The sequence below is a fragment of the Nerophis lumbriciformis genome, linkage group LG06, assembly GCF_033978685.3.
Source record: "Nerophis lumbriciformis linkage group LG06, RoL_Nlum_v2.1, whole genome shotgun sequence".
In the NCBI taxonomy this organism is placed as follows: Eukaryota; Metazoa; Chordata; class Actinopteri; order Syngnathiformes; family Syngnathidae; genus Nerophis; species Nerophis lumbriciformis.
In genome coordinates this window covers 39,023,451-39,034,135 of record NC_084553.2, presented here as the reverse complement: position 1 = coordinate 39,034,135, position 10,685 = coordinate 39,023,451, and positions in this window count along the sequence as shown.

Sequence of the window (10,685 nt, the reverse complement as noted above, 5' to 3'; positions counted from 1 at the left end):
GCGCGGAAACCACATTGGGATTCAGGGACAACATTCTCAGCAACATGATTGATGAGTCGGTTGAGGATGATTCTCGCCAGGATCTTTCCTGCGATGCTCAGGAGGGCAATACCGCGATGGTTATCGCAGGATGCCCTGTCCCCTTTCCTCTTGTAGACATGCACTATGGATGCATCCTTGAAGTCTTGAAGGACTTCACCCTTCCTCCAGATGACCTGGTACAGGGACATTAGCTTCTCTACTTGTGCCATGCCTCCATTCATGTAGATGTCTGCGGGCAGCCCATCGCCTCCTGGTGCCTTTCCAGAAGTGGTCTATTTCACTGTCTCAGCACTGGTGGGAGGGTCAGCCAGCTCAGCTTTCATTGGCAGCTGGGGAATTGTGGCAATTGCATCTTCAGAAATTGAGGAATCTCTGTTTTAGAGCTCCTTGAAGTGCTCTGCCCAGCGTGCTAGGATGTCACTTTTGTCAGTGAGCAGGACGCCTTGTCAGAGGAACGGACTGAAGCTGAACCAGTGGTTTTGGGCCCATAAACAGCACCCAGGTCTGCATGGAAAGACCCAAAGTCCATGGTGTCAGCAGCAAGCTGAAGATCTTCTGCAATGTTATCCCACCAGTTGTTTTCCATCTGCCGAGTCCTACGCTGCAGCTTTTGCTTGTTTGCTGGTATCGCTGCTTCTTCTGGCTGCAAGCCTTATCATCAATATGTTGTTTGTGGGCTTCAGGGAGCTTGTTGATGAGGATGTTGATCTCTGGGTCATTCTCGTCAAACCAGTTAGGTGCCATGGGCAGGATACCTGCATGTCTTACCAGCACAAACATGGTTTTATGTGTCGAGCGGTCGTGCAGTCCTTTCGCCACCCTCTCGCCTTCAGAGGGTCATTGCCAAACAGGTGCAGATACTACCACATGTAGGGCAGCCCAAGAAGGTGCAGCTTTCTTGTTCGGAGTGTGCATCTCCTAGCCTTTGCCTAAAGAAGCATAGCCTACAAAGCAGCAGGAGGATTTGCTATAGCTTGTTCCTGAAGAGGACTGACCTGCCAGGCCACAGGTGGTTTGGAATCAGAATTTCCCTCTCCTATCCGATGTGTTGGCTAGACTCGGTACTACCGGACGTACCATACCTACTCATGGCCTAGTGGTTAGAGTGTCCGCCCTGAGATCGGTAGGTTGTGGGTTCAAACCCCGGCCGAGTCATACCAAAGACTATAAAAATGGGACCCATTACCTCCCTGCTTGGCACTCAGTATCAAGGGTTGGAATTGGGGGTTAAATCACCAAAAATGATTCCCGGGCGCGGCCACCGCTGCTGCCCACTGCTCCCCTCACCTCCCAGGGGGTGATCAAGGGTGATGGGTTAAATGCAGAGAATAATTTCGCCACACCTAGTGTGTGTGTGACAATCATTGGTACTTTAACTTTAACTTTTAACTTTTTACAGGCATGCAGGAGGCCCAGGTCTGTCAGTAGTGACATTTCCTTATCCAAAGGGCCCTTGCTGAGGTAAGGTTCTGCCTCTCTGCAGCCTGGGGTTGCAGTTTAACATCTTACCCAGGACAATATATATATATATACTCACTAGAGATGCGCGGTTTGCGGGCACAACCGCGGAGTCCGCGGATTATCCGTGGATCGGGCGGATGAAATAAAAAAAAAATTAGATTTTATCCGCGGGTCGGGTCGGGTCGGTTCGGGCGATTGAAATTAAAAAAAATTAGATTTTAAATAGATTCAGGCGGGTGGCAGTTAAACCAATTCGGAAATATATATACATAGTTAAATGTTGTTACCCACATACGAAAAACGAGCAGGCACCTGCTGCATATGCCACAACAGAAGAAAAAAAAAGAAAAGAGATGGACACTTTTACGGAGCGGAGAAGGGACGCCTCGCCGGGGTCCGGGACCGAGGCCCCTTCCCCCGAGAGGGCCCCACCGGGAGCCGTAGCTGAGGCGATCCGCGAGAAGGGCCCGACGCACGTCCAGGGTCACCACCGCGCCCACCGCACCGACACCCCGCCTCGTCCGCCTTCGCCGCGGCCGGCGTCACGCGCAGCAGGTAAGCAGCTTACCTGCCCGCTACCCCTGTTGCCGGGGGCGCGTAATAGGGGTCACTCCGCGCGCAGTGCGCTCACGAAAGGGGTGGGGCTCACCCTGGTTGATATAGAGAGCAGGATGGTGGCCATGGAAGTCGGAACCCGCTAAGGAGTGTGTAACAACCCACCTGCCGAATCAACTAGCCCTGAAAATGGATGGCGCTGGAGCGTCGGGCCCATACCCGGCCGTCGCCGGCAGCGAGACGCGCTTGGAGGTGCGCTCAGCGCGGCTCCCATATGATTGCGCACTGGTGTGCGTCTGGGTCGTGACAGCGTGGCACGCGAATGTCTGTGCTGCATTGGATCAGTCTCCTTTCTTTAACAGGCAAAAGCTTTATAACCTCACCATACCTGCCAACTTTTGAAATCAGAAAAACCTAGTAGCCAGGGTCCAAGGGCCGCAGGCCCCGGTAGGTCCAGGACAAAGTCCTGGTGGAGGGTTCAGGGCTTCGCCCCCCGACGCAAAATGATTATTAGCATTCAGACAGGTTAAAATGTTGCTAAAACCATCACTTTTCTATCAGTCACAGTGACTTTTCAAAACAAAAATATTACAGCAAAAATCATATGGGTTGATTGACATGTTTATTCTGTAAGCTAACTTCAATAGTTTGAAATTATTTTGACAGTTAATGCCAGTTATCCTGTCAACCTTTCACAAGACTTCAATTTGTTAATTGAAAGTATAAACAGTATAAACACTTTTTACAGTAAACAAATGGTAAAACAGTACTAAACAATTCCATTAAAAAAAAAATTGGTGTCATTATTAACTTTCTGTCCAAGCTTGTATAATCGACTGCCTTGTTCAATTGTAAAAAATATTCTGTGCCTAAAATTCACATTTCTATCACAATTATCATACTGTAAACATGGTAAGCTAACTTCATTAAAATTAATAGTCCTGTCAATAGCATGGAATTACAATTCAAATGTAGTTTTTTTTGTAAGCCTTTTAAAAGAATTCAAAATATGAAAAATTAATGAAAATTAATTTAAGCCATCAGACACTTGAAAAGTGGCACATCACATCTCTAATGTAATCATTTTAACTTTTCAACAGAAATAGCACTGCAAAAATATTAAGGACATACTTCTGTATTTTGGTAGTTATGCTGTCAACATTTAACAAGATTTCTTCAACTTGGACTTGAAAGCATAAATAGTATAAACACTTTTAACAGTATAACAGTACTAAACAATTCCAATAGCTAACATTGGTGTCATTACCTTTTTGTGGCTAAAATCCAAATGTATTCTATCAGATTGATCATACTGCAAAAATGATATGGTAACTTTATAAGTTTACTTGAAGTGGCATAAAACACTGAAAGTGATTGTTCCTATAACCCCTTTGTTTTAAATGTTGTATGCCACTTCAAGTTGTCAAAGACTGCTGTGAAATACAGCCGACAGGATTGCGCACCAAACACGAAGCAAGGCCAAAGTGCATGCATGGTGCAGGAGAACAAAGGACTTCTTTCATTTAAGGTTTGTGATAAACCATCAAACTCATTCGTTAAAAGGACTCTATAGTAATATAAAGCGAGTTTTTCTGGACATTATCATGCAAGAAAAGTTTATTTTTGGGACCGCGATCACCGCGTAATGATTTTTAAAGGTTGCATTACAAACATTTAACTGTCCCATGTGATCAGCCAGTGCGATTGGAAGTCCATGCTCAATTATTGCCTCCGTAAATAAAACTTCGGCATTTATCACATCCAAAGAATCTGTTTGGGCGACGAAAAACGTTGAAAGTTTTCCACTTGTATCGCTAGCAACGGCATTAGACTTGTGTTTTTTTGTCCCAACATGGTCTTTTACATCGCTAATTCCTCCGTGTCCGATCGAAAAATCTTGTCTGCACAAGGTGCAATTCGCGTAGTTTTCACCCTTTTTTTTTTAAAATGAATGAAAAATCGTATTTTTTATCACTGCAACCGTAACCCGGAATAGGTTGATGAAAACCGTACGAATTACGGGAAAACCGGAGTAGTTGGCAGGTATGCCTTACTAATGCCTTGCATCGTCTATATTAGATATATAAAAACGGGCGGGTGCGGGCGGATGGCGGGCGGGTGCAGGTCTGATCAAATGTTACATCGGGTGGATGGCGGATGGTTGACGACTTTCTGATGCGGTTGCGGATGAAATAATTGCCTATCCGCGCATCTCTAATACTCACATATATATATATATATATATATATATACTCACATACACAATGTAGATAATATATGTAATGTAAAGCATCAAAATTTTATTTGATATCGAAATCACCGCATAACTTCAGTTGTTTTTTAAAATGTATTTCAAACTAGTATGCTGTCTTATTCAGAGTGCCTGTGTGCTCAAGTTGACACAGCTGTTTTTAAACGTAATCAGCAAGTCTGCATATCAATTTCATACCAAATTGAAGAGGAAAGTTATCCAAACATGTAAGAATACAGTACAACCTGCGATACAGCCATGTTTTCGGGAGTAATTGCTAATACGCTGTCCAATTGATGCAGGCGAGCACGCACACTAATACAACGCTTTTTTTCGCCACCTAGCCAAGCATTGATAGTGACGTAACAAAAATGATTTGTACAAAAAAAAATTTGGATTTATATTATTAGGAAATGATCAGAGACACAGCTATAGCTAACTGACTGAACACTTCAATATGAAGTGTAAAGGATAAAACATTGAATATTAAGAGTATGTTAAAATTTTACTCGTATCTTGTTTACTTCCGTGCCGACCTCCTTAAAGTTTTGTAGTCAATTATAAATATCAAGCAGCTAAAATGCGCCAAACATTTATAAGTGTGGAGAGACTGTTTTGCATTTTCCCATGGTGCATTGTAGTGGATTTAAAGGGGTTTAATTTAAAATTATGTATTGTGGTTGGATGATTTTCAGTGAGCAGGTTGCGTTATGCGTGAGCATGTTTGTTCAGATTCTGTGTTGGTTGCAGTTCATTTGAGCCACGAGCGGTAAGTGTTGTATGGATGGGGTCATATAATTCAATTCTGTGCTCACTTACCGCAATTACAAAATTAGACCACAAGATGGCGGAAAATTCGCAACCAGTAGACTGGCAGATATTTAAAGTTCAGCTGGAAACACCCCGCTGCCCAGACTCCGTATTAAACTTGTAATGTCTCGCGTGCCAGACTGAAGTCGCAGGCCGTAATTTGGACACCACTGTGCCAGATTATAAATCATGCCTCTCACTTGTATAGTTGAAGGTTGTGGCCATAAGCTGAGAAGTTGGTCAATTTTGCAATTCAACTTATACCCAGAGACCTTGCTAGAAAGATGCGACAAGATGCTCTTTGGTCCTACTTTTTTTTCTTTTAACCTACATTAGGATTGTGATTAATCTAAACTGGGAACACAAGTCTTGAATGGAAAATATTTAAAATCCCCATTACCTGCATTGTTAGCCACCTCTTGCTAGCATTTATTTACAATTGAGAATGCTTAAAGAGAAAGACATGTGTGTTCTTGTCTCACGTAAGGATTGTGAATGATGTGTAAAATTCCCCAAAAAGTGCAGATCCCCTTTAAGCGATGTAATATCTCAAACATCTCAGTGAGATGTCAGTTAAGAAAAGGCCTTCCTACATTTTGCCTCTCTGAACGTGTTCATGTGATGATATCGAGATAATGTTTGTGTAGATACTGTATGTGCAATAATTAAATATTACTTCAAAGTGCACGTGATGTTGGGTGGCTTTTTCATGTTGCATAAATTTAAATTGTGCTTCATGGAATTTATTTATACCACTACTCAAAAGCAGTGGCGGGCCGTGCGTTTCCCACCTAGGTCTTCAGTGATCTCTGACTTCAATAATTACCTCTCAAAATACCATAATTGATGTCACCACGTGACCATTGCTGGAGAAATACTATACAGGAACACATTTACACCCTACTGAATGCGTGGGTTCCCTCTGGGTACTCCGGCTTCCTCCCACCTCCAAAGACATGCACCTGGGGATAGGTTGATTGGCAACACTAAATTGGCCCTAGTGTGTGAATGTTGTCTGTCTATCTGTGTTGGCCCTGCGATGAGGTGGCGACTTGTCCAGGGTGTACCCCGCCTTCCGCCCGAATGCAGCTGAGATAGGCTCCAGCACCCCCCGCGACCCCGAACGGTACAAGCGGTAGAAAATGGATGGATGGATGGATGGATAGACATTGAATCACACCAACAGTATACATAACGGGTTATTTTTCTGATCAATTAAAACGCATCAGCAATTAAAACATATAGCGTAAATTTCTCTGCTTGGCTTATGCAACTTCTGGTCAATAAAGCTTGATTCAAAGTACACACTTCTCAAAGATACTGTATATTAACTGCCCTGACCACACAATGGTGACAAATACACATGTAACGATGTTAATTAAATGACAAGCATGACACACTTTAACAACAAGAGTTTAACAGAACAGCTACTGTCAACAACGTGTGATCTGATTGGCTATCGTAACTGTCTCTCAACTCTGTGTTCTCAAATCCATCCGCTAACGGTGCCGATGAGTATCCAATCACAGGACGCGTAAATGTGACGTTCAAGGCCTTACTGACAACAACTCGTGATCTGATTGGCTATCGCAACTGTCTATCACCTGTATGTCCCGTTCACTTAGAGTGCACGGACACCCACATTGTTGATTCTAAAGGCGTCTGGCAGATTTGGTACAGCATGGCAACATAAGCTAGCTGAATTCTGATTGGATACAAACTCAAACTAAAAACAACAACACTGGAAGGAGCATAATATGTCATGAAGAGAATATGAATAATTTTAGATATTCAGGGAAAGTAAATTAAAAAATAATTTTATTTTTAATTATGATGATGATTTCTGATTATGTTAGGCCAGCAGAAGAGGCCTTGCTGGCCCTGACGACACACCACTGCTCAAAAGTCCCATGCTGAAATGTTTTTTTAAATCTTCAGACTTATCAGATTTATGTTATCGCCAAAATATATAGTTATCAGCGGAAACGATTGCAAAAGAGTCTTGACGTTTGAACACGTCATGTCTAACCACGAGGCCTTTTAACTTTGACCGAATTCACGCAGCTTCCTGTTTGATAGGGTTGTGATGCTCTAGTAGTGCATCACTTGGAGGATGTGGACAATTTCTTCTGCATGCGGAATGGGTTTTTAAAGAACACAACATCATGTAAGAAGACTGCTTGAAACTGTCCTATTGATGTTATGGCGCCTTGATGATAAAAGCAGCTAGCCCTCCCACAGTATGCAGGGGGAGGACGGTAGTAACAACTGTATGGACAATCAGTCATGTTCTAACTTAGTACATTTCTTTGAAAAAGTCTTGCTTCCGGTAACTTCGACACCTGCGTGTTCACGAGAATTTTATTTTGGGTCAATGCTTACTGTAGTCCCGTAAAAGCTGCTACATGAGTGTGTGTCATAAGAGATAAAAACATGTCACTTCCTGAAGAAGATTGATGTTGCCACTTCCTGCAGCTTCGTACGGAAGTGTCAGCTGACACAAACGCCTTGTTTAGCCCTTTTTCAGTCAGAGAGGGAAACGAAAGAAGCAGGAGACATGGCAATTCATTTTTGCAATATGAATGAATTGAGAATAACTACAGTATGCTTATCCAGCCAGTCATGTTATAGATATATCTTTATATGATATGTACTGTCAAGTATGGCATGCTTTTAAATGTAACGATCAGTGTTGGGACTAACGCGTTACAAAGTACTGTCGTTACTTTCAGCGGTAAATAGTAATCTAACGCGTTATTTTTTATATTCAGTAACTCAGTTACCGTTACTACATGATGCGTTACTGCGTTATTTTACGTTATTTTTTATGTAATATCTGCTAGAAACTGAGAAGATCTGAGTGTGTTTTATTGGAGAGCTGCAGAAGAGGCGACGGAGAAGAGGCGCGCTCTGTGTGTGTATGTGTGTGTATGGGGCGGGGGGCGTGTCTGTGTTTACATCATGGCGAAGCCGAAGCCGAGTTTCTTAACATGGAGATATTCTCACTACTTTTTTTTTTGTCGAGCACAGAGAAAAGAACATTTTAGTTAAATGTAAGTTGTGTCTTGGATCAAAGATCCCATCTACTGCCCAAAACAGCAATTCAAATCTGCTGAAACAGCTACAAAAGCAACATGCTTCGACAAAGCTAGTAAAGAGAGACACACTTCACCTCCTAAGCAACAGCGGCTGGATTTTAACGAGGCACTGCTAGCCAGGATAACATTTTTAGATCCATTGCAGCGTGTGTGCTAGAAGACATGCAGGCTATTTCTACAGTGGAGTCACCTGCTTTTAGGCAGCTAATTAGTATGATACCAGGCGTCAAATGGCACCTGGACAGTGAGTACATAAAAATGGAAAGCGAGCTAAAGAAGACACTCCAAACTCTGCCTCTGCTCATCATTCAGCACTGAAGGTACACACTCTCTCAATTCTCTTATATACTCTTTCATTGTAGACTTCTAGAGTGTTTGATTATCACATCACTCTAAATGTATAGACTACAAAGTTCACAAACATAAAGAGGGATCCTAGTGGGCCAGGCCAATCTTTCCTTATCTCTAAAGTAAAACTGGGGAAATGTGTAGAGTGTTCTGGGCTTCAGACATGATTTTATTTATATTTTATAACATATATTTGTCTTTGTGTGTTGTATGTAGACCACATTGCTTAGCAGAGTTAAGTGATGCAAATGCATGTCAAGTTGATCAACAGATTGTATTATTCTCCAGTGCAATAACAGTACTGAAATTAAGGCTAAAAGGGCATTAAAGGGGGCCTTAAAAAAAATAGAAATAATATATATATATATATATATATATATATATATTAGTAACTAAATAGTTACTTTTCACAGTAACACATTACTTTTTGGTGTAAGTAACTGAGTTAGTAACTGAGTTACTTTTGAAATAAAGAAACTAGTAACTGTAACTAGTTACTGGTAACGATGCAGATAAAGTTACCGTACAAAAGATTTAAAAAAATAAATAAAATAAAATATATATATATATATATATATATATATATATATATATATATATATATATATATATATATATATATATATATATATATATATATACTGTACGTTGGGTCAGAAAAAACACAGTGGCTATTTCATCCTTACAAGCCTGTTTCGCAGGTTTCCCTGAAGAAACAGAGCAGGGAAACCTGCGAAACAGGCTTGTAGGGATGAAATAGCCTCTGTGTTTTTTCCTGACCTAACGTACAGTATATATATATATATATATATATATATATATATATGTTTTTATCTTTTGTACAAGCCTTTCGCAGGTTTCCCTGCTCTTTAGGGAAACCTGTGAAACAGGCTTGTAGGGATGAAATAGCCTCTGTGTTTTTTTTGACCTAACGTGTGTATATATATATATACATATATGTATATGAATATATATACATATAAATGTATGTTTATATATATGTATATGTATATATACATATAAATGTATGTTTATATATATGTATATGTATATATACATATAAATGTATGTTTATATATATATATATATATATATATATATATATATATATATATATATATATATATATATATATATATATATATATATATATATATATATGTATATATATATATATATGTATGTATATATACATGTATATAATGTGTGTGTATATTAGACTTAGACAAACTTTATTGATTCACACAGTAGCTCAGTTACAAAGGATGGAAAGGTTATATACAAACCTCGTTTCCATATGAGTTGGGAAATTGTGTTAGATGTAAATATAAACGGAATACAATGATTTGCAAATCCTTTTCAACCCACATTCAATTGAATGCACTACAAAGACAACATATTTGATGTTCAAACTCATAAACTTTTTTTTTTTTTTGCAAATAATTAACTTACAATTTCATGGCTGCAACACGTGCCAAAGTAGTTGGGAAAGGGCATGTTCACCACTGTGTTACATCACCTTTTCTTTTAACAACACTCAATAAACAATTGGGAACTGAGGAAACTAATTGTTGAAGCTTTGAAAGTGGAATTCTTTCCCATTCTTGTTTTATGTAGAGCTTCAGTCGTTCAACAGTCCGGGGTCTCCGCTGTCGTATTTTACGCTTCATAATGCGCCACACATTTTCTGGTCTGGACTGCAGACGGGCCAGGAAAGTACCCGCATTCTTTTTTTACGAAGCCACGCTGTTGTAACACGTGCTGAATGTGGCTTGGCATTGTCTTGCTGAAATAAGCAGGGGCGTCCATGAAAAAGACGGCGCTTAGATGGCAGCATATGTTGTTCCAAAACCTGTATGTATTTTTCAGCATTAATTGTGCCTTCACAGATGTGTAAGTTACCTATGCCTTGGGCACTAATGCACCCCCATACCATCACAGATGCTGGCTTTTCAACTTTGCGTCGATAACAGTCTGGATGGTTTGCTTCCCCTTTGGTCTGGATGACACGATGTCGAATATTTCCAAAAACAATTTGAAATGTGGACTCGTCAGACCACAGAACACTTTTCCTTTGCATGAGTCCATCTTAGATGATCTCGGGCCCAGAGAAGCCGGCG